This window comes from Phoxinus phoxinus, assembly GCF_949152265.1.
Source record: "Phoxinus phoxinus genome assembly, chromosome: 20".
NCBI lineage: Eukaryota > Metazoa > Chordata > Actinopteri > Cypriniformes > Leuciscidae > Phoxinus > Phoxinus phoxinus.
In genome coordinates, this window is record NC_136895.1 from 2012889 (window position 1) to 2037922 (window position 25034).

General features: G+C 42.0%; 1 protein-coding gene across 3 annotated transcripts in view; it reads right to left on the reverse strand.

Moving 5' to 3' along the window:
- LOC306988061 (uncharacterized protein) overlaps positions 1–17614 on the reverse strand; it is a 317180-nt gene extending 299566 nt beyond the window's left edge. For all 3 annotated transcript variants that reach the window (XR_013795315.1, XM_079592762.1, XM_079592761.1), the window contains exon 1: positions 16799–17614. The gene's annotated coding sequence lies outside the window, so the exon portion shown is untranslated. The remainder of the gene's footprint in view (positions 1–16798) is intronic.
- Positions 17615–25034: the final 7420 nt, after the last annotated feature.

Below are 25034 nucleotides of genomic sequence, written 5' to 3' on the forward strand. Positions count from 1 at the left end.
GTCTGACATAGATCACCACGAAAAAGCTAAGCTGTACACCGGTGTTTTGCAGAGGTTTTTAACACTCACTAGACAGGGGGATACGGAATCCGCCACATTAACATTAAGTCTTCCGCAGCCCGGCAACATTGTAAAAGAAGATCCATCTCCAACAGGCCTTGTTACCGTCCGCGACGGCTTAGATGATTTTGCAGATGAGATTTTAAAGAATATTCCACAGAGGAGTATGAAAAATGTCCGTTACATTTTAGATAAAATGTCTAAAACTAAAGATATCACATCGTGGACTGAGTCGGGGGAGTTTGTGTTTAATGGCAGAACAATCCCCGGTTCACACATGCTTGACCTAGTTAAAAGCGTCACGGCTCCACAAAAGGTTGCTGATGAGCGGAGACCTGGTGGATGGCATGAGTTTCTGGAGGCTTTTGCTAGTTTAAATATGCCATACTCAGTGGTGCCAAACCACCATGTCAGACATGCAATTAACTCGGTCAAGACCATAGCGACCCCGATTATAACTGGTTCATCTAAGAAGAGTAAAAAACGGAAAGTGCATCCAAACACACCGATACCTTCAGAATATTCACAAGACTCGTTATTCAAATCCTCCAGTCTAGACCAGAGTCGATGGTTAAGTTTTTAATCCGACAGTTTGTGGGTAGCCTATTGTGTTTTTGTTTTGTTTTTTTGAGAATTTATGACATGTATTGTTGAATATGATGTGTATGTGTAATAAAAAAGAGTTTAAAGAAATAAATATCTTTTCTTAAGTTGTTTTATTTAAAAATATTAAACATGAGACATATACATTTCACCCATTTGCACACACTGAATAAATTTGAAAACGTTTTCATTACATGGAACTTGTTTTAGTTTTTTCACAAATTAAATCATTGGTATACAATTTCAACACATAATCATAATAAAACCCCTTTGACATGTGGTAGAGAAAGAACACACAGTGTTGACCACAGGTGTCTGATGAAAAATCTTGGACTTGCACAGTGGAATATTGTACTTCACTAGAATTGAGATTTAAAAAGTCTTTGATAACGGGGTGAAAGCCTTGGTAATCTGGTTTATTACCAAAACTATCGAAAAAACAACCTACGCTATCATCATTTATGTAGATGGCCAACCAATGTTGGCCTGGGAGGCCTGATGGATCTGTATTGATTAAAACCATTGATGGTAGTGTTCTTAAAGGGGTTTTCGGTAGATAGTCACATGGTAGTACTCCAAGAAAATAAGTATTGCACGAAATCTTATCCATGACACCCGTAAGCTGCACGGTGTTCATTTTAACCCGTTAATAGTAATCAACAAGCACCTGTCGTCGATTTGATACTTCAATTATGTTGTCAAACAAAGCATAAACAATTAAGGTAACAGTCTGTGGTATTGGCTGTCTGAAACGCGCTTCTAGTCTGATATTGCCACTTTTGACAAGTGATACATACTGTCCACAATCCTCGTCTGGTGTGAAATTGAATGTGTAGAGTGTATAGCCATGCAGAAAATCTTCCCTATCGGTACTTAGAGCCTGGTTTTTAAGATGCCTTCCAGAAGCCAGCGCTAACGTCTCAGGTTACAACTGTAACCTATGTTCCCTGAGAACAGGGAACGAGACAATACGTCATCGACGCTTTGGGGAACGCCTCAGGCGTGACAGGTGTCTGAAATCAAATATCAACTCACATCAATTATGCTGACCGGCGACAGCCCGTGCATCATCAGCTTGAATGATGAGCGCGCAACCTGGATGTATAAAAAGGGCGCCTTGAAACCGTAACAACATCCTATCGTCTTCAGGGACTGTTGCAGGCAGGCCCCGAGGCATGGCAGGGAGACGTATTGTCTAGTTCCCTGTTCTCAGGGAACATAGGTTACAGTTGTAACCTGAGACGTTCCCTTTCGAAGGGAACTCAACAATACGTCATCGACGCTTTGGGGAACGAAATACCCACTCCGCCATGCTGAGGGGAGTGCATGCCCAGAGGCAGTGACAACTGTCAAAACCAAAAAGTTCAGAGAACACTGGGACCACTCACCCTTAGGTCATATCGGGCTGTCAGTGACAGCACTCCCTACCGGTCATAGCCCAAGCTAATGAACCAAGAACTGCCAACACATAGTTAATGTGGGGTAAATCTGGGCCAGCTCAAAGGCTTAAGACCACAACTTCCAAAAAGACGGGGTCAATTCTAGGGAGTGTGGCTAGGGGACCCAAGGGACTCCCAGCCAGTCACTATTCAGGAGAGCATGCCTCCTGAAATGCCTCCAGGCTGACCTGGTGATCTAAACTAAGACACACAGTATGGCCATTGCCTGTCTGTACGAGACAGAACCTCTGGAAGTTGCCTTGGATAAGGCATCCAAAAACCGAAGGCCTGCGAAGCTGGCAGAAACCATTCAGTCACGGACCACAGAGACGGGATCTCATGGAGAGTGTGACTATATTTCGAAATGACGAACGTTGTCCACTCGATCCACGGGTCTACCCAGTGCTCGCTCCGAACACTGGGGACGTAAGAGAGGGTTCAAACCAGGAAGGTATACTGAGGCCAAAGACCTGATGATCTCCTCATGTGGGGAGCTCCAGAATGTGAGAGCTCATATCGGGAAGGCCGGTGAGGCCTGAAACCTGGCGACCACAGATTCCTGTGGGAGCGCATACTCATGGAGCTACCTACAGAAAGGCCTAATGAGGCCTGTAACCACAGAATGTGGGAGATAGCTTGAAAGTGAGGCGCCTGTCATAATACAATGTGACAGAAGACGCATCTAGAGTGAGACCCAAGGTGGAGAACCGGAGTCTGAGTCATGTAAGAAAGGGAATGAAGCGGGCAGCGCATAACCCTAAAATATGGATTTTAGAAAGTACACGAAACGAAAGTGCGTGTGCTTAGCCATTCCGAATCCAGGGAGGCCTGGTGAGGCCTCTAACCTGGCAACCACAGTATGTGGGAGCTCATACTCAGGAAGGCCTGTGAGGCCTAAAACCTGGCGACCACAGAAAGTGGGAGCTCATATTCAGGAAGGCCGGAGAGGCCTGTAACCTAACAGTCACACAATGTGGGGCTACCTTCAGAAAGGCCTAATGAGGCCTGTAACCACAGAACGTGGGAGATAGCTTTGAAAATGAGGCGCCTGTCATAATACATTGTGACAGAAGACGCATCTAGAGTGAGACCCAAGGTGGAGAACCGGAGTCTGAGTCATGTAAGAAAGGGAATGAAGCGGGCAGCGCATAACCCTAAAATATGGATTTTTAGAAAGTACACGAAACGAAAGTGCGTGTACTTAGCCATTCCGAATCCAGGAAGGCCTGGTGAGGCCTCTAACCTGGCAACCACAGTATGTGGGAGCTCATACTCAGGAAGGCCTGTGAGGCTTAAAACCTGGCGACCATAGAAAGTGGGAGCTCATATTCAGGAAGGCCGGAGAGGCCTATAACCTGACAGCCACCCCATGTGGGGCTACCTTCAGAAAGGCCTAATGAGGCCTGTAACCACAGAATGTGGGAGATAGCTTGAAAATGAGGCGCCTGTCATAATACATTGTGACAGAAGACGCATCTAGAGTGAGACCCAAGGTGGAGAACCGGAGTCTAAGTCATGTAAAAAAGGGAATGAAGCGGACAGCGCATAACCCTTACCATAAATATGGATTTTTAGAAAGTACACGAAACGAAAGTGCGTGTGCTTAGCCATTCTGAATCCAGGAAGGCCTGGTGAGGCCTCTAACCTGGCGACCACAGTATGTGGGAGCTCATACTCAGGAAGGCCTGTGAGGCCTAAAACCTGGTGACCACAGAAAGTGGGAGCTCATATTCAGGAAGGCCGGAGAGGCCTATAACCTGACAGCCACACAATGTGGGGCTACCTTCAGAAAGGCCTAATGAGGCCTGTAACCACAGAATGTGGGAGATAGCTTGAAAGTAAGGTGCCTGTCATAATACATTGTGACAGAAGACACATCTAGAGAGAGACCCAAGGTGGAGAGCCGGAGTCTGAGTCATGTAAAAAAGGGACCGAAGCATACAGCGCATGACCCTTACCATAAACAATGGATTTTAGAAAGTACACAAGATGTTCAGTCGTGTGACTTACCATAAGCATGGGTTTAATGAAGTTGAGGTGCATGTACTTCATCACTCTATATTCAGGAAGGCCTAGTGAGGCCTGTGACCTGACGACCATAGAATGTGGGAGCTCGTAACCAGGAAGGCCGGTGAGGCCTGTAACCTAGCAACCACAGCATGTGGGAACCCATGATCAGGAAGGCCAGATGAGGCCTGTAACCTGATAGTCACAATGCGTGGGAGCTCACATTCAGGAAGGCCTGATGAGGCCTGCGACCTGACATGTGGATATAGCTCACAACCAGTGAGGCCTATACACCAACGACCACAGTAAGTGGGAGTTCACACTCAGGAAGGCTTGGTGAAGCCTGCAACCTGACATGTGAAAACTCATAACCAGGAAGGCCGATTCTAGGAGGCCTGAAGCCTAGTGACCACTAAATGTGGGAGCTCATACTCAGGAAGGCCTGTGGGACCTGAAACCTGGTGACCACAGTATGTGGGAACTCACTTTCAGGAAGGCCGGGTGAGGCCTGTAACCTGACATGTGGAAACTCATAACCAGGAAGGCCTGGTGAGGCCTGTAACCTGGCGACCACAGTGTGTGGGGGCTCATAACCAGGAAGGCCGGGTGAGGCCTGTAACCTGATAACCACAATATGTGGGAGCCCACATTCAGGAAGGCCGTATGAGGCCTGTAACCTGACATGTGGATGCTCATAACCAGGAAGGCCTGGTGAGGCCTGTAACCTGGCAACCACAGTGTGTGGGGGAAGCTCAGCTTACAATTTTTACATACCTTTTGTTTGGTTACAAAAACATGTCCCAGGCTCTGTACAGGAGACGAGTTCTGAAAAAGAAGAGAAGAAATGTTATAGTGCACAAAACATTTTCACTCAACAACACCTGAAGCGTGCGGAATGAAGCACGCCAGGACTCAGTAGCCTCTTTTTCAGGGAAGGCGCTCCTATCACCCAAGCTGAAGCGGGCCATCAGAAAATTCTTGAATTCATCATTGGCCCCGCCCCAGGCCTGATGTAGGAGGAGCCTGGGAGTGATGGTGTTTAGGAGACAAGACCCAGGGATGTTATGTTCTCAACGTTCCGTCTGAGAATGTTTCCTCTGGATCACATCCCTGAGATCCTGCCTCCCGCGGGAGTTACGCCTCCTGCTCGCCCTGCTCCCTCTCGCCGGAGGAGGGGGTGCACGGGAAGCGACACTGGCCCTCTGAGTCTGTCTGTGATCCTCAGACCACGACGGACCAGGCCCTCCCGCCTGCCTGGGCTGGGCCGAGGACCTCCGCGGTATACAGCTCTTAAACGCCGCAGAGCGCGCCCTCGCCTCCCTGAACTTATCGACCACCGTCTCGACGGAGGGTCCAAAAAGCTCGGAAGGCGAAACCGGCGAATCAAGGAGAAAGGTTTTTTCTTTCTCCCCGATGTCAGCCTAGTTGAGCCACAGATGCCTCTCCGTGGCCACCATAGCCGCCATCGAACGACCGATGGAAACAGCTGACTGCTTGGTGGCCCGGAGAGCCAAATCCGTGGTGCGGCGCAGCTCTGCGACCGCGTCAGGGGACAAGCCGGCCCCCTGATCGAGGTCCCGCAGCAGGTCGGCCTGGTAAGCCTGAAGGACCGCGAGGGTGTGCAGAACCGCACCTGCCTGACCTGCTGCCGTGTACGCCCTGCCATTCAAGCGTGATGTTGTCTTGAGCGGCTTAGATGGCAGGGACGGAGCTCCCAGTGACGATGACCGACCAGAGGCGAGATAGTTGGCTAACGTCTCGTCCACTGGCGGCATCGACACATACCCGTGCTCTGCGGCCCCCTCCACAGCAGCGAAACTAGCCCGCTGATGAAGAAAGAGACGCGCAGAGAACGGGTTCTTCCATGCCTTCTCAATCTCAGAGTGGAGATCGGGAAGGAATGGAAGGCTCGTCCGAGCCGGTGGCTTACGGGTGGGGAGGAACCGATCGTCCAAAATACCACGAGTAGGTTCCTCCCGAACGCGCCTCCACTGAAGCTGCAGTCTGTTGGTGGCGCGCCCCATAACGTCCACCAACTCAGCGTACACTGGGCAAGAGGGCTGAGATGGTTCAGTCTCAACAAAACTAACCTCATCAGCAGCCAACTCCTGCCCGGCCCGAAGAGAACCAGTTGCAGATCCGTCAGAAAGAGACAGAACGTCTACATCGACCTGCAACTCACCCTCGTCAGCTGACAGATCATCCGCGATATTAACGCCCCTCTCCAGCTGATCTGCCAGCTCCCTCTGAGAGCCCCACGATGTCAAGCGACGCTGAGCCTCAGCCCGCGCGGGACCGAAACCGTGGGGATCAGAAGCCGTGCCCACTTCCCTCGAGAAGTGGGACAGACGAGAGCGGAGCGTTTTCAGAGAAAACCGCTCACAGTTCGCGCAGGAAGCTCCCTCGAGAACTTCCCGCGCGTGCTCTTCTCCCAGGCAGAAAACGCACAGATCATGTGAATCTTCCGGTGTCAGGTATCTGGGACACGGGTCAGCACACTTGCGGAAAGTATTCCTCTTCTCTGCACGTTTCATTTTCAAAAGGATATTCAAAGACAGACAAAACAGTCCCTGAAGACGAAAAGGATGTTGTTACGGTTTCAAGGCGCCCTTTTTATACATCCAGGTTGCGCGCTCATCATTCAAGCTGATGATGCACGGGCTGTCGCCGGTCAGCATGATTGCTGTGAGTTGATATTTGATTTCAGACACCTGTCACGCCTGAGGCGTTCCCCAAAGCGTCGATGACGTATTGTTGAGTTCCCTTCGAAAGGGAACTGATAAAACTCACGCACTGCAGAACCATTTTCATATTCAGGCTGCAGAGGCTTCGAGGGGTACTGTTGACCATCCAGATAAATGGCTAAAAATTCTAAATCATAGTTTTTAAATGCAAAAGGGTTTTTATTATATGACCCCACAAATGCGTCATTATCAACCATCGCTAGAACCAGAGATTTTGGTAATGCCCCTAAAAATAAGTTCTCTTGATTACAGACCCGTGATCCGGCTGGTATTGAGAAGCTTTTCAAACACACCCTGTCGATGGGGTACTTGGCAGTGGTTGAGAGTAGGGCTTGCGCATGACCCAGTCTCACAGCTGGGGACACTGTCACTTTTTTCACAAATAGTGATGCAGACTGGATGTTCAATTTGTAGGCTATGTCATTGCTCCTCATCAGACAGAATTCGTCTTTACCTCTAGTCATTCTAATTTTAAGGTCCAATCCGTTGAGTAAAAGTTTATCTTGAAAGAAGATGTCACTGTGAACTGGGGCGAGTAGTTCGACCACATTACTAGCGTTGGTGAAGGCTGCTCTCTTTGTCAGGCCGATATTTTCCCCGGCAGGGTCTGAAATGTCCATATGCCCGGCTTTGTCCTTATAGAAGAGCCCCGCTGAGAAAAGTGTTTCAAGGGTATCTTTACCATAATTAGTAAGACACTCTATCATACAGCGGTATGGATATGTGCTAGAACTCTGTGAAATGAGACGGACTCCAAGCGACACGTCCACTTGTGAAAAAATTGTGGCTCCCGGATAGTTGATAAGACCTACGGGGTCTCCGTCGGCAATGTCCGTCCCATCTGCATAAGTGATTTTGAGACGCATAAACAACAATGTGTTGTTTAGATCCACGTAATCCTCTCCATTCCCCGCAATGAAAAATTCCAGAGGCGATGTCGGAGATATCGCAGATAATGGCGGAATTTCTATATAAGTGTTCTTTTCAATAGCGGTCTGTGTCAGGGGTACAGTAAACAGATCCAGTTCGGATTTTAAACACTCTTCTGACATGTTGTGTAGTAACGCCATGATCTAAAATATTGTTTTAACAGAACTCCTTGATCTTTTTGAAGCAGTACGCCTAGCCGTATTGTTTTCTTGGGGGTCCGTTTTGTTTTCTTCTGCTTCTGGCCACTCCTCCGCACCCCCGGAGGCCTAGGTACACTTTTACGTGCCATCACCATTAACCCGGATCCGTCTTGAGTATCGTGATTGTTATTAAAAGATCGTGATAACGTATTACTAACAACGTCACTTAGTATGTTTTTCGCTGCTGATTTAAGATGTGGCTTGGCTATGCTAAATCCTCGTCTCAGTAGTGGAATAGCCATTCTAAAGAGACCCCTAAAAAGTCCGCCCAAACCAGCGCCATACAATACTCCGCCGGAATAGCCCGAAAGTCCATTGCCAGCCTGATTCTGGTAATAGGCCACATAACGCATGGGATCAACATTGTGATTGTTGTAATATGCCATTTTAATGAAAAAAATTTACTGGCCTAAAGTGTAGTTTAATGCACACTTTCCCGTAAGAAAATGGGATGTGTTGATTTTGATCGTCCTTTACTTCTATAGCAATATCAGCGATGACCGATTTGTTGATAGACACGTAGTGGGGTTTGTCGTATCGTACACTGACTGTGTTGTTGTTATCACCGGTTATTTGTACACACTCCAGGAGTGGTACGAAGGCATCACCTACTGACTGGTATCGTATAATATCTGTGTATATATACAGAGTGTAGAAACCTCTGTGTATGTCTGCCTGATGCATTGCATATGTTACAACATCCTTTTCAAAATTAGTTTTTCCGGGGTTTGTTTTTTGTCGCATAGAATCTCCTATCGAGACACCTGGTTTCAACCCTAAAATAATGGCTAGTTTTCCATGGAAGGTTATTGAAATGTTAGGTTTTGCTTTCAGAAATACTTTGTTTTTTACAACATCGTAACTGAATGACCCATGAGGGGCTAGTAAATCATTTATCACGCTAACCAGGGTTGGGACCTTGACGTAATAACCTGTCTTTATCGGTATGCGTAGTCTCGATAAGTCGGTCTTCTTCACATCCACACCACGACGTATGCTGTTAGTGTTTTTTTCGCCGTCGACAGTGGTGGGTTCGATGTTTATCTCAAAAAAGGCATCTTTGTTGTTAAAGGTATACCAACTTCTAGGATATTCAATTTGAACAAGACCTACCTCCCATTCTCCTCTTATATTTATAGGGGTAGCCAGCCTTGTTCTATAATTAGAGATTGTATTATCAGGATATACAGACTGTGAAGCATTGCATGGTAGTGTGACATAAAAACCACCCTCTGCCATGTCTGTTTTTTATACAACTGCAGACAGTCTGTGCTTGTCCTTTGTTTTTATGGCACCTGTACATGTCAAGTCAAGTCATCTTTATTTATATAGCGCTTTTTACAATACAGATTGTATCAAAGCAGCTTCACAGTGATAACATGAAAATAATACAAAAAATAATTTCATCATCGTCCACCTTTAAGGCAGATCTATAATATTGTTGAATATTAAATGTCCCCAACTAAGCAAGCCAGAAGGTAAGGCAACAGCGGCAAGGAACCAAAACTCCATCAGGTGACAGAATGGAGAAAAAAACCTTGGGAGAACCCAGGCTCAGTCGGGGGCCAGTTCTCCTCTGGCCAATGAGCGAACAGTGTATGAAGTTCAGAATGAATCAGAGTATTTGTCCAGTTCCGGTTGGTTGAAGTCGGAGTGGAGAGGAGGAGAGACTGGTTGACACTTCAGGTCAGCGGCGTCGTCGTCATGTCCTGGCGCTGGTCCTTCATCAGATCTGGATACGGCCTGGTTCCGGTGGACAGCGGTAAACCTCGGGATAGACAGAGAGACTAATATTAGCATAGACGCCATCCTTCTTATGATGTACCAAGTACATCAGGATTATGGGAAGTGTTCCCGGTCTCGGCTGTTCTAAACTATACAGCCTAATTATAAAAGTCTATAATGTGTTATGTGTATGCTAGGCCGAAGAGATGTGTTTTTAGTCTAGATTTGAACTGACAGAGTGTGTCTGCTTCCCGGACAATGGTAGGAAGACTGTTCCAAAGTTTTGGTGCCAAGTAGGAAAAGGATCTACCGCCAGCAGTCGATTTTGATATTTTAGGTATTATTAACTGGCCGGAATTTTGAGATCGCAGTAGACGTGAAGTACTATAATGCGTTAAGAGCTCGCTCAAGTACTGCGGAGCTAAACCATTTAGTGCTTTGTAAATGATCAGCAATATTTTAAAATTTATACGATGTTTAATAGGCAGCCAATGCAGTGTTGACAGAACAGGGCTAATATGGTCATACTTCCTGGTTCTAGTAAGAACTTGAGCTGCTGCGTTTTGAACTAGCTGTAGTTTGTTTATTAAGCGTGCAGGGCAACCACCCAGTAGAGCATTAAAATAATCTAGCCTTGAGGTCATAAACGCATGAACTAATTGTTCTGCATTATTCATTGAGAGCATATGACGTAATTTAGATATATTTTTAAGATGGAAGAAAGCGGTTTTACAGATACTAGACACATGACTTTCAAATGAAAGATTGGTATCAAAGAGCACACCCAGGTTCCTAACCGACGACGAAGACTTAACAGAGCAGCCATCAAGTGTTAGACAGTACTCTAGGTTATTACGTGTGGAAGTTTTTTGTCCAATAATTAGAATCTCTGTTTTTTCTGAATTTAGTAGTAGGAAATTACTAGTCATCCAATTTTTTTATATCAGCTATGCATTCCGTTAATTTTGTGAATTGGTAGGTTTCGTTAGGTTTTGAAGAAATATACAGCTGAGTATCGTCGGCATAACAGTGAAAGCTAATTCCATGTTTCCTAATGAAATCTCCTAATGGTAGCATATACAGAGTGAACAACAGCGGTCCTAGTACTGAGCCTTGTGGTACGCCATACTGAACTTGTGATTGATAAGACATCTCTTCATTTACTGCTACAAACTGATAACGGTCAGATAAATATGATTTAAACCATGCTAGTGCAATTCCACTAATGCCAACATAATGTTCGAGTCTATTTAAAAGGATGTTGTGGTCAATGGTGTCAAATGCAGCACTAAGATCCAGTAATACTAATAGAGAGATACAACCACGATCGGATGATAAGAGCAAATCATTTGTGACTCTAACGAGAGCTGTCTCGGTACTATGGTACGGTCTAAATCCGGACTGAAAATCCTCGCAGATATCATTTCTTTCAAGAAAGGAACACAGTTGTGAGGATACTGCTTTTTCTAATATCTTTGACAGAAATGGCAGATTAGAGATCGGCCTGTAATTGACTAGTTTTGTAGGATCAAGTTGCTGTTTTTTTAACAAGTGGTTTAATCATAGCTAGCTTAAAGGTTTTTGGTACGTATCCTATAGACAAAGATGAATTAATGATATTAAGAAGAGGATCTATGACATCTGGAAGCATCTCTTTCAGCAGCTTAGTCGGTATAGGGTTTTACATGCACGTTGTCGATTTAGATGATTTGACGAGTTTGCAAAATTCTTCCTCTCCTATAGCAATGAATGGATCAAATTTTCCCTCAGGGAGACTACAATGCACTTCCTGATGCGATACTGTATTAGACGGTTGCATAGTTATAATTTTGTCCCTGATATTATCGATCTTATAAGTGAAGAAGTTCATAAAGTCATTACTGCTGTGTTGCTTGGAAACTTCTGGGCTTGAAGCTTTCTTTTTCGTTAGTTTAGCCACTGTTTCAAATAAATACCTAGGATTATGTTTATTTTCTTCTAATAGGGTTAAAAATAAGCAGATCTAGCAGCTTTTAAAGCCTCTCTGTAAGCAATCGAGCTCTCCTTCCATGAAATCCGAAACACCTCTAGTTTTGTTTTCTTCCAGTTGCGCTCCATTTTTCTGGCTGCTCTCTTAAGGGCCTGAGTGTGCTCGTTGTGCCACGGCGTTGGACTATGTTCTTTAATCTTCTTTAAGCGCAGCGGAGCAACTGTGTCTAAAGTGCTGGAAAAGAGAGAGTTAAAAGTTTCTGTTGCAATATCAAGTTTTTCTAAGCTATCCGGGATGCTGAGATGATGAAACTGATTAGGAAGATTATTGATAAAGCAATCTTTAGTGGCAGAAGTGATCGGTCTAACATATTTATAACACGGAGTCGGCTTTGCAGCCTTGGCTAAATGTAATTTACACGAGACTATATAGTGATCTGAGATGTCATCGCTCTGCTGCAGTATTTCAACGGCATCAACATCTATTCCATGTGATAGTATTAGATCTAGAGTATGATTACGACAATGAGTCGGTCCTGACACGTGTTGTCTAACTCCAATTGAGTTTATAATTTCTTTAAATGCCAATCCCAATGCATCTTTTTCATTATCTATGTGTATATTAAAGTCACCAACAATTAGTACTTTATCTGCAGCCAATACTAATTCTGATAGAAAGTCCGCAAATTCTTTGATAAAGTCTGTATGGTACCCAGGTGGCCTGTATAGTTAGGGTTAGGGTTAGTAGCCAGCAGAATTTTCAAACGTGATTTATCGTTTACACTATATATTTTTACATTAAGCACCAACACTTCAAAAGAATTATATTTACAACTAGATTTCTTAGTGGTTTTGAAAATATTACTATAAATTACAGCAACACCTCCTCCTTTGCGTTTCAGACGAGGTTCATGTTTATAACCGTAATCTTGTAGGGTTGACTCATTTAAAGCAATGTAATCGTTTGGTTTTAGCCCGGTTTCTGTTAAACACAGCACATCTAGGTTATAATCTGTAATCATATCATTAACTATTAGCGCTTTTGAAGTAAGAGATCGAATATTCAGCAACCCAAGCTTTATCATTTGCTCATTTGTATTATATCTGTTTTTTATTTGTTGAAGATCAATTAAATTTTTAACCTTAGATGGGTTTGAACGTATTTTGGATTTCCAAGTTCGGGGAACAGACACAGTCTCTATATGATGATATCTAGGTGAAAGAGGCTCTATGTGATGGGATTTATCTGACCTTGTTGACGTGAGGCCTCTAGCAGACGGTCGGTTAAGCCAGTCTGTCTGCTTCCTGACCTGAGGCCCAGATTGTCATGTTTTATCTCTAAGACTATGAGCCAAATTACTAGAGAGAAGAGCAGCACCATCCCAGGAGGGATGAATACCATCTCTTTTCAACAGGTCAGGTTTGCCCCAAAAACTTTTCCAATTGTCTATGAATTCTATATTATTTCGTGGACACCACCCAGACAGCCAGCCATTGAGTGAACACAATCTACTAACTATCTCATCACTCCTGCGAACAGGAAGAACAGTTACATCAACTAATTCTTTCTGATCGATCCATGATGCAAATTTTGCAGGCCATCCGAGCCATTGTACCAGTACTAATGTTTTGCGACCCTTCGTCTTCTTATCTAAAATCTTTTCAACTTTAAATGTCTTGTTTTTACTGACAAATATTTTTTGTAATTCTTCAGCATAAAAAACGCCGTTGATAACATCACCATCATAATCACTCAATCTGTAAACAGGGGGGTCTCGTGGAATACACGCTGATACAGTAAAATACTCTTGTGTGTAGTTTTCTTCATACCCTTTTGCAAACGGGCCTCTGACTTTAGAAATTCGAACCACGTCCCCGATCTTGGATTTACCATGGCAACTAGAGCCGCGTACTTTTCCCCGTCGGAAGCGCAAATCCTCATGGAGGCATACGAGGAGGTAAAAGATATAATTAAGAAGAAAGGCAACACCGCCACAGTGATAAAGCAAAGAGAAAAAGCGTGGCAAAGTATTGCAGACCGCCTGAATGCGTAAGTAGTGCACAATTACACACTCACCGCTCCGCTGAAACATCACAATTACAATTCAAATATTTAATTCACATCTCCAAAAACGCATTTGTACTGTAATTATGAAACGGTTACATTTTTAATTGAAATGCACTGCAGATATGAGTGAAATTGTGTAAAGTAACTCCATCACACTGTATAAAGCTATGATAAATTATTATTAAAGCCTTACATTATTATTTAACGTTACTACGCTCAGTACGGTTTAATCTTAGCCGTTGTACTCTGCTTCTTATGTTGTCCACCGTTTTTTTGTGTGTGTTTCTCCTGCTTTTATTAATGTAAAGCTGCTTCGACAGAATGAAACAATTGTGAAAAGTGCTATATAAATAAAATTTAATTGAATAAATAGATGAGCTATAATAATAATCACTTTAATTTATATAGCGCCTTTCAAAGGACCCAAGGTCGGTTGCTCACTACACTGCAAAAATGTATTTCTTACTTAGTATTTTTGTCTTGTTTTAAGCACACATTTACTTAAAGTTTATATTTTTTGTCTAAACTATAAGGAAGGAGAGGGCCCCCAGAGTGCCACCAGCCATGGACTGGGACAATCCGGCAATCTTCCCTGATGACGACAGTGGTTGGCTGCTGAGGGACCAATATGTGTTGAATTATTTTAGTTAGTATGTGTGCTTTCAATTTTGGTTAAATATGTCCTGCGGTGGCAGAGGAATTTGTTTTTTTTTTGGGTTCGTTTTTTTACGAATTTGGCCTCTTATGATGTTTGTGCGGTATACTGTGTGTAATATAAGGCTGCAGGGAGGCTACTGCATCCATTCATTTGTCTGTTCAGTTGATGTGTATGGATTTGTCCTGCATTTATTTTAGTGTGCAGACATGCAGGGTGTGTTATATACAGACCTTTGAATGTGTATGTATCATTTTGTATAATATGCTTTGATTCTGTGCTTTCCATCTTGTAGACTGTGACTTCAGTTTCGAAAGGAGCTGATGGTTTACCTGCTTTGTTTTGTCCTTATTCAATAAAGGAACATAATGTTACACATTGTGTTTTTATATTCATATGGAATGTGTATTTGTTTATATGACAGAGTACTAGGGCCACACTGAAGAAAAAGGATAAAGTCATACATTTATGAGGCTGGTTCTTTCTGCAGAAAAGCTACATATTCTTTTTACAGTTTTGATACTTATGACAATGTGATACTTAATATTCTGCCACATCAGCATGTCTTTGTTTATGAAACCATACTGAAGTACAATTTCACGAAATGCCCCACATCTGTCATTTTAACAACTGTCCTCCTTTAAAACAACTGGTTACAATATTATGACTTGTCTTTTTTTTTTTTTCTCTGTGGCCCTAATATTCTATCATTTTATATATAGCTTTATAGTCTTTGGGAAACTGTAAATTATCTAATGATAGTAACATCATCTAAAAATCATTATTTATCCAAAATCATTGAAATTAATGATCACAAACATTTAAATAATGACAGTGGGTCTAGTTATATGTGATAACAATGTATAGTGAGCAGTGAAATAACTATTGGTTTCCATTTGTGGGGACTGCTGACTGACATTAGGGATGAGATTAAATAGATCCTGGAATTTAGCCTGGTCTGGAGCAGGCTAGCTCCACAGAATAAATCTCCATGGTAATTTATACCATAACATATCCTCCTGCCCCCTATCCAGCTTTAGTGCAACAGGATTACGGATCAATTGAGCCAGGATCACCAAGATATCCTGGCTTAATCCCTTATCCTAGTTTTGTGCAACAGGCCTCTGGTCAGCAGAAAGTGGTTGTTGTCATTTACCTCGGCATATGCCGACATATCTACTAGATCGGCTTGGAACTGCATATCAACACCATAGACAAAAACCCGATTCCTTTTATATTTTAGTGGGGCACTTCTGTGTAGTGTATATGCATCCTCGCCAGCGACCCAATCTGAAACTTCTTTATCGGTTAAACGAACACCCGTCTCTTTTAAAACAGCTTCTTTTAAACGTTTTTTACCCCCTAAAGAACCAGGGTTAGAAGGTGTGTAATAAACCTTTTTCATTTCTTCGGACATATTGACACTTCACGATCCACAAAAGAATAACACAGATGGTTTAAGTGGTTCGGGTATTTATTTCTTAAACATTAAAAGGACACAAAGGTATCATACAGCATCAATGTAGTGTAGAAAATTTATACACACCACAATGTTTTTCTCTAGAATGTAATCAACCAGTGTTTCAACAATTTTACATACATCAGTCTGATTGTTTCTTGTCAACATGTCTACACATAGATCCGACACATAAGTACACAAACACAATATATCAGCTATTCTAATAAAACTACCACATTCAGTCATCAGGTCTAGAATTTTTCTGATGGTTACACAAACTGGATCACCGGCATTAACACATAATCGCATCATATCTGACCACTCATTTGACACATTTCTTACAACAGACATTTGTTTCTTGTGGTTTGTAAAACGTCTGGCATCAACACCACATCTGTTTACAGTAATCGATACATTGGCATATTCATTAATGTAGTTATACAATAAGGTAGTCATCTCACATCTAATACGTTGTTTAAGTAGACACTTAGCCAGTCCGGTTGCAAAACAAGTGTTTCCCATGCTGTTGTCACAAACAGTCAACTTGGACAATACCTTTCCAGCTGTCCACAGCGTCATAGACAATTTGTTCACTGCTGCCGTCCAGAACTTTCTCTCTGACTTCGCAAAGCTTTTCCACAATGAAAACCTCGTCACGTAGTTCGTGTAAAATAGCATCCACTGACCCCTGAATCCTCTGGGCGTGAACCCTTAACCTGTTTCACCAGAGCGAGGACGCTCTGAAGCGGTTTTTTTTTTTAAATAGTTCAAAGTTACTATCAGATTTAATGTTATTACCTTGACAAACTATACATCATTAAAAATATATAAGTCTCACGTTTCAGTATTTGACCACCACTATTGTATTCTGAGAAACTTATAGTGACAGTTATGTCTTAATTTGTGTCAGGATTTATGTAATGAAAAAATGAGTCGATACCTTTAATATGAATTATGAGCGTCAGCTGCTCCATTCAGAAAAAAACTCCGGTGCTGTTGTCTTGAGAACGCGTGACAAAACAACGTTCCTCAGGGCTTTTGGCTCAAAAATGTGCAGATTTGGAGAAATATTGATATATTATCATAGGTTTACATCATATTTCTATAGACAGGAATAATATTTATTGAATTTATATCCAAATGCGTCGATGTATACATAAAGAGCGCTGGATACTCTAATGTACTGTGTTTTCAATCCATACAGCAGGCTGAGGGCGCCATTTGCACAGTTTTTTCCAAATATGAAAGCTCACGAAGAAGAAATAACCTGTGACCTTCCAGGACGTCACTGACATAAACACAGCTAACGTTAGCTTTCAGAGATCGCTATAACATGCAGATAAAGATGTTTTGAAGACAATAAACATGATTGCAATGATATTTGATTTACCTGTGTTCTTCGAGCCATGTCAGGTATTTTTATAATAATAGATTATATGTATAATGTAATGCTAATCGGTATAGACTTTACAATAGTGCAGAATAATATCAAATCATATATTTTCTGTCTGATTTTCTTTTCTGAAGCCAAATAAGCTCATAGAAGATTATTTAAAACACTCGACTTGCACTATAAAGTAAGTTTGGAGCACAAACAGGGTTTTAATCTCATAAATTGTCGTGTATTGATGGTGTGCTAAGCTAACATGCTAGCTAGCTCTCTAGTTGCACCTGCCATCTAGCTGTTATTTTTTATGATTTTTTTTCTAAATCGGAATGCTTACTGAAATATTTCTTTATTTAAGAAAGGCATTTGATACAGTTTAAAATGTGAATTGAAGATTATGAAAGAAATTAGGGGGTGAAACACCGTGATTAGCCAGTCGTTAGCGATTATAATGGAGACAAAGGAAAATAATATTTATGGCCATAACCAGGCTGGAAAGGTGTAAATGTGTGCAGGAGAGAGTGACACTGAATGGGGCTCGTTTGCACCACAAAACAATAGAGACAATAGACTGAATAGATGCTAATAGATGACAATAAACACAAGTTTGCATTTTAGAGTCAATTCAAAATAAAGTCATTTGAGATGATCTTGAAAAACATTTAACAAAATACAGAGTTTTAGACTTATCACCTTCAAATTTTAAATATAACATGGTCAGACATGTGTCTTTAGCTGGAGTGCATTTCTAGAGTGCTGACGGGCCAACTTCAATTTAATTTTCATGAAGATGTTTCATAAAAATAAATTTCTAATAACTTACACAACTTTGAAGCTATTCATAATTTTTTTTTCATTATGACAATAATTCATTCTACATTTCCAATAAAGTGGCAGGTGTCAGCTTTCAAATGAGACCATACTTGAGCTTTTAGGACAAAGGGTCAATTAATTGAATCTTTTTTAGGTTGGGTATGCTATTTCTGGGGATTTTTCAAAAGTGGCGCTGAAGGCTAACAGGTTAAAGGAACACTCCGACTTTTTGGGACTTTAGCCTATTCACCTTATCCCCCAGAGTTAGATAAGTCCATACATACCTTTTTCATCTCCGTGCGTGCTATAAGTCTGTTTGACGCACCCACCGCTAGCCTAGCTTAGCACAAAGACTGGATGTAAATGGTTGCAGCTAGCATCTCGCAGCACCAGAGACGCGCCGTTGTTTCTCCTGTCAACAAAACCAGCGTGACATCTCAGGTGCTGCGGTTATCACTCCGCCCAAGTAGCAGTGCTTCGCCTTCAGAGAATATAGTTCCCAGTATTTATACGGTTAAAATATGTCTGTGTCTCATGTGACTTGCAAAATGTTTGCGTTATTTTGTCACTTATTTGGATTAGTATGCTAGCTGCAACCATTTACATCCAGTCTTTGTGCTAAGCTAGGCTAGCGGTGGGTGCGTCAAACAGACTTATAGCACGCACGGAGATGAAAAAGGTATGTATGGACTTATCTAACTCTGGGGGGATAAGGTGAATAGGCTAAAGTCCCAAAAAGTCGGAGTGTTCCTTTAAACCACAACGGCTCAATGCTTGAGCAACTATGTGCTTAAGGTCTGGTCTCACCAGATTACGTGTCAGTTCCTCAAAGTACGTGTCAAAGAAATAGGGATCTGGTTCAAACAAGCAGGAATGTCTAATCTGACTGGGGTGATCCACTTCACAACCCAAACAGATTTCTTTCAGCTTTTTGTTGATGACATGTTCCAGAAGGACCACAACAGTTGCTTTTATGATTTTGAACCCGTCAGAACGGATACAACTGTCTGTGGCGTCAATTCCTGCTAAGGCCGCAGCTCCTGCTATTGCACCGCTGTTACCGTATGGTGTTGTAAGGAAGGTCAGGTTGTGATATCCTAGATCCATGCAAAATTTATCCAACCAGCTGTTGTCACAGGTTTGTGGGTGGGGTTCCAACGGTGTCGCATTGTCATCAGGCATTGCTGGGGCAGTCTCGGGGTGTTGCTGTAGCAGTAGACTGGTGTAGATCCTTGAGACATGGTGAATGAATGTAGCGTTTGTACCGATCCGTAGGCGTTTTTAATGACTGTAATATGTGGGTGGGCTTAAGAGGCGGTCTTCGCGTTTGGTAACGCCCTTCTTAGGTTGAAACAGTTGCATCTTTACAGAACTGTAACGATCATACATGTCACACCATCTAAACATCTTGTCTATACCTGTAAATATACTGTCAAGCATTCGAACATCCTTCCACCGAAACAGAAATTTCATGTCGTAGCACGTATGATGCTCAGATTCTCGAATAGGCCACACATATCTGTCGAGCTTTGTCTTGTCGTTGCAGCAAAAAATATAAACACAGTCGTCTGGTAGCTTTTTATTGTGGTCCCCGACCACCCGAAATCTTGTGTTAGGGGTTAAGCCATCCCACTCGGCGACGTATAACGGATCATCACCACAGTCGTTCAAATCTCTCCAAACGTAGTTGAAAAACACAAACCAGTCTTTGTCTTGAAAAATCACACATGGAGAATCCTATGTAAACTCATCTCCAACATCAGCAGTGTAGAGTTTCACAATACGCTGCACCTTGTCAAACGCATATCTCAGAACGCGTTTACCAGACATTGGGAAATCACGTTTCACATTAGCTATGTCTTCATGAAGAAACTTTGTCAAGCTAACATTTAGTTTTTTCCTCGGTGCATAAGTTAGTTCCTCTCTCATTTCGACAGGTCCTCTTGTTGGCGAAATACACATGACCTTTCTAGGGGTTTTAGAAGTTCCCGGAGCAGCCATTGTAACAGGAGAAAGATGCAGAGTGTCTTCTGTGTCTAACACCACATCCCCTAACCTTGTTTAAATCCACGATGTAGGTAGTGACGTAGGTAGTGACGTAGGTATGAAAAGGCTGACCAGGATGGACCATGACATAAAAAAACTCCATCGCCATATGGTGAGGTGCGAGTATGCTAAAACGTTTGTAATACAAATTAGAGTTGCCGTATATCCAGACACCTTTCTTTAAAATTCCCCGGACATCACCTCCGGCGGCGTCACACGTCACGCGGCGCCATAGTTACTAGACACGCAGGTGCCGCTATGGAGACAGTTTCTGGAGACAGTTTCCCTGTCAATCATTTGTGACAGGGGGTCATAAATCTATCCAAAAGTGACACATGGTATATGTTAATACTACTAGTGCGTCTGGCGCACGAGTGCTCTCGTCCTAGCTTAAGTGCCTGAGATCAGCTTCACTCTAGGACAGGCTTTTTTAATGCGTGGCCTAGTGGGTATTCGTTCCCCAAAGAGTCGTTTTCAACGACGCAGTGCGAGTTCCCTACGAAAGGGAACGTCTCGGGTTACGACTGTAACCCTTGTTCGAACGAGACACTGCGTCGTCTTGCCACGCCCCTTAACACCTGGGAGCGGCTTGCTTCATCGCGAGGCTAATGTGTGTGTGCGCCGGTGACACTTTTATGCATCCGGTTATGCCGTCACATGTTACGTCACGACGCAACACCAATCAGGATTAGATTAGTTTCATTCATACTTAAGAGGCGTACGCTTAGGGAGCGTCCCCAAAGAGTCGTTTTCAACGACGCAGTGTCTCGTTCCCTCCTCAGGGAACAAGGGTTACAGTCGTAACCCGAGATGTTTTACCTGCAGTTGAGTGTTGTTAAATTCACCACTGCATTGTTAACCTCACCGCTGAATGATCACGTGCGTTGTTAAACTCACCGCTGAACGCGCTAAACCTTTGCGGGGACTTTGATATCAGATTGCGAGGGGTTTTAAACATCAAAAACCAGTTGGAGGGCCAGATAAAAATTATCTGGATGCCGCCATTTGACTCGCCTTGGCATAGATCATTTTTTGTAGCCCAATGAGAAAAAAGGGAGTAAATTATTAAAACAAAATGAACAGCATTAGCTGCTACGTGTGAAAAGAAACCTGCTTTGGATGTATTATGTTCAGGACAAACGTAATAGCACTGCAATAGATTGGCTATATTAACTTAAGGACCAACGTAATAGCACTGCTTATATGTTGGCATGTAACGTAATTGTGATTTGCAAAATAGTTTCCAGAGAACGTAATTCATGTGATACAGGGTTGATAAGAGAACTAATAGTTTCATTGTTGGGACTAAAAACCTAAAACTGGAAGCCATAAAAGTCCAAGAATCATCCAAATGCCACATCCAGGTAAAAAAGATAGCACAGGGGAAAGCAGCCCCGAGAATACGTCTGCCATGAAGGCACTTACCAGCCTGAAGACGGCCCAGTTGGATAAGATGATAATACTATTTAGGAATGCCCACGCAATCGCGAAAAAAGGAAAAAAAGGAAGAAAAAAAAATTCTTGAGGTAAAACAACTATACATTTATTAACACCACTGAACATAAAACAACCTTAAAGCTACAGTATGTAAGATTTTAAGCCACAAGAGGGCGCTGTTTCCAACAATAACAAAGGCGAAACTTGATGACGCTATGAAGGAGAGTGGAACGATGGGAGATGTCGTTTTCAACATCCAGAGACGTATGGAATTAATGAATCATGATCACGGATGAGGTCATTTATTAGTTTTTGTATTACCTGTACGTCTGAACGCGAAATTTTATGTCATGATAATGAATTAACTACAAGGAACGCGAAATGTTATGCTATATTATCATCATTTGTCAAATGATTTGTTAGGTTAATGCTGTGTAGTTTTAGGATGTTTATAGTTAATGAAGTGTTGTTTTACGCGTTTAAACCAATCGTAGTCAAATTTAATTTGAACGGACATTTGCAAGTAATGGCTTAATATTTTTTAACAACAGATATCCGATTGTATTTAATTGCACTGCCATAATCTCGGTCACAATAATTACAGAAATCATAAAGGCTATTACATGCATGGGTGCGGGGACGCGGCCGACAATTTTGTATAATTTATAATGTTGATATATCGCATCACGATAGTGTCGTGGGTAAGTGTGCCATCATATAACGTGGGAGACCCGAGTTCGCGTCCCAGCTAAAGCAACTTTACTGATTTTGTCCCCCTTCTCTCTCTCACTCGCGAAGCTCTCTCCATCTCGAAAATGCCACACCGATATTTATCCTTGTTTTATTCCTCCGTTTGTCACAAATTCTGCGTGTATCCCCATATGGACCCTTACGTTTTGTTGGCACTTCAATACTCGCCAAAGAGTAATCGTGATCCATAATGTAAACAACAGCTATAACCACCACTTCTGCATTTGTCCATGTGATATTGCGGAAACCAAGGATAGAGCGGATATTGCGTCACTGACAGGCGACATTTTTTTCCGGGACGGACAATTATTTAAAATAGGAATTTCTCTGATATAAAAAATCTTTGAAGACTTTTGGGATATTGTAAGTACATAACTGCAGGAAATATATCACACTGCCCAAGTGATTTTTGGATCTTTTATTACAAAATTGTTACATATTGTATCTTTAATAAAGCTGATCTAGTGTTAATAATATTTTTTTTTTGTCTTTTGGCCTGGGCAAGCCTTTCAAGGGCCCGTTTTCTCTGTTTTGCCATGTGCCTCTTTCGGGCCACACTTTCTTCCTCCACCACTTTTGCCCTATTTACAGCAGCACTAGTGGATGGCTGGCAGCCAACCTCCACGCTCCTTTCGCTGACTTTCAGCTGCCTTTGCTGTCACTGGGCTTTGTCCCTGGTTCCAGCTGAAATTATGTTCCCACACAGCCTTCTATCTACTGGCTCAAACTTTGAATCATCTCGGCTGAACATATCCACAGCACTCAGCTTTCTGTTCTGTAGAGTATATTTGACAGTCTGCATAGCGCTGAATGTGGTGATGTTAATGCTTGTACTTTTCTTGTCAATAATGTTGCCCATTATATTAAAAGAAGATTCAATTAATGGGCCATGGAATATTGACATTGCAGCTTTCACTGCTTGACACAGGCCTGGATATTTTCCAGTATTGTCGACACAGGCCCACCACCTCACAACATCATCTCCATCTTGGAAGCTGGGCAAGGACTGATCTACGTTGTTGTTGTGTTTTCTGTTGATTTCTGACTTCTGTAAAGTTTTGTTATTTCTTATTATGTCTATTTACATGTTTACTTTAAATCAGAGCTACAAATGTGGCAAGAACCATTTATGGAGAAACTGTAGCCTAATGGTGTAATGCCTCTTTAAGAGAGGAGTAATCTGAAACATGTGACCGGGGTTAAAGGGGTTAAAAGGAAGCGCGTTTCATTCACTGTTATGACTAGTTTCAACCCAGTGTGCAGCCACTTGGTAAGCTCTGTTTTCTTGTTTGTTTATGATGTATACTTCATGTTGTCTATTGTCGCTATGTTGTTGTACTGCGTTTACGTCCGTTGCACGTTAAAGATAATGTTAATGTTCCGGCAGATCATTGCAGTTTAGTTAATTGCTCGATATAACAAAATGCTCTAAAGTTATAAGTTGACGAGGTGGCAGCCGTGGGACATAAAGATAACAGTGAAGACCTACTTGTAACCTTTCTATGCCATATGTGTCTATTTGTGATTTATTTCTTAAGCTTTATAAAAGTTTATAGTATAAATCGCGGACCGGTATTTCCTGGTTTGCCGCGGGGTATTATGGGAGCTGTAGTTTCCTGCTTGCAGAAGACTTTGCATAGGCTTGGTAGTACTTGAGCATGGTGTATAATGTTTGAAATGTGAAGCGTGTACATGATAATTCTAAAAATGTAAAAATTTATTTATTATTATTATAATAGTTTATTATTATTATATTTGTATTTGATTTATGCTATTTATAGTATATTTATATTGTTAATTTTAATTAATGCTTGTTGCTTATTGTTATTAGGCTATTGCTGTAAATTGAGGCTGTTTGTAGCTAATATGCACATTGAAATTGAAATGTTGTATTTGTTATTTCAGGTTTATTACCTGCTGCTGCCGCTGCTACAGCAAATTCTCATTTGTGGAAAAAATAAACAAACAAATGTGGAATACTGAGTAATGTCCTTTTGTGCACTGGGTTGCCCTTTCCGTGGGAAGAAAAACGGAACAGTTGTACTGGAGAATTTCCAGGGCCCGGTTTTTCAAAAGTAATCCACTAGGATTTTGGATAACGGATTGGATAAAATCTTGAAAATGGGTTTTTCAAAAGAAAAAACGGATTACATAATCGGATTAGATCACGTAATCCAATCTTGGTTTTGATCCGGATCAAACCTTTAGTCTGGGTTTTTCAGAACTTTTTTGTATGATTTGGATCACTTTGATCCAAAAAATCTGGATTAAACTGATCCCATCAGAAGGGTGGATTCAGCGTGGATTTCATGCCCAAAATGTAATGAAAACTTTAAAAATGTTTCAAATAATACTATATTTGGATCATGCAGTATCTTACAAGATATCCTATTTATTCATAAGGTTTTAATTTTATTTGTTTATCCGTCAGGCTACAGTGATTAGGTAGGCTTTAACATATTCAGCCTTTCAGTATAGGCCTACAGCAAAGTAGAAAGAGTTTGGCCTCATAAAATAATCCCCCAAACAGCTGTCAAAATTGACCAAAAACAATTGACCAGTCACTAATTGATATATAAATTCATCACAATCGAAAATATTTTTGTTTTTAGAATATTTATTAGTGATGCATGCAATGATTACAGAATAACCAAAAAAATGCAAAGAATGGCAATCACAGATTTTTGAAATCCAAAACAAATCCAAATCAGAAATAGTGTCTAACTATTGCGTCCCTCGTTGC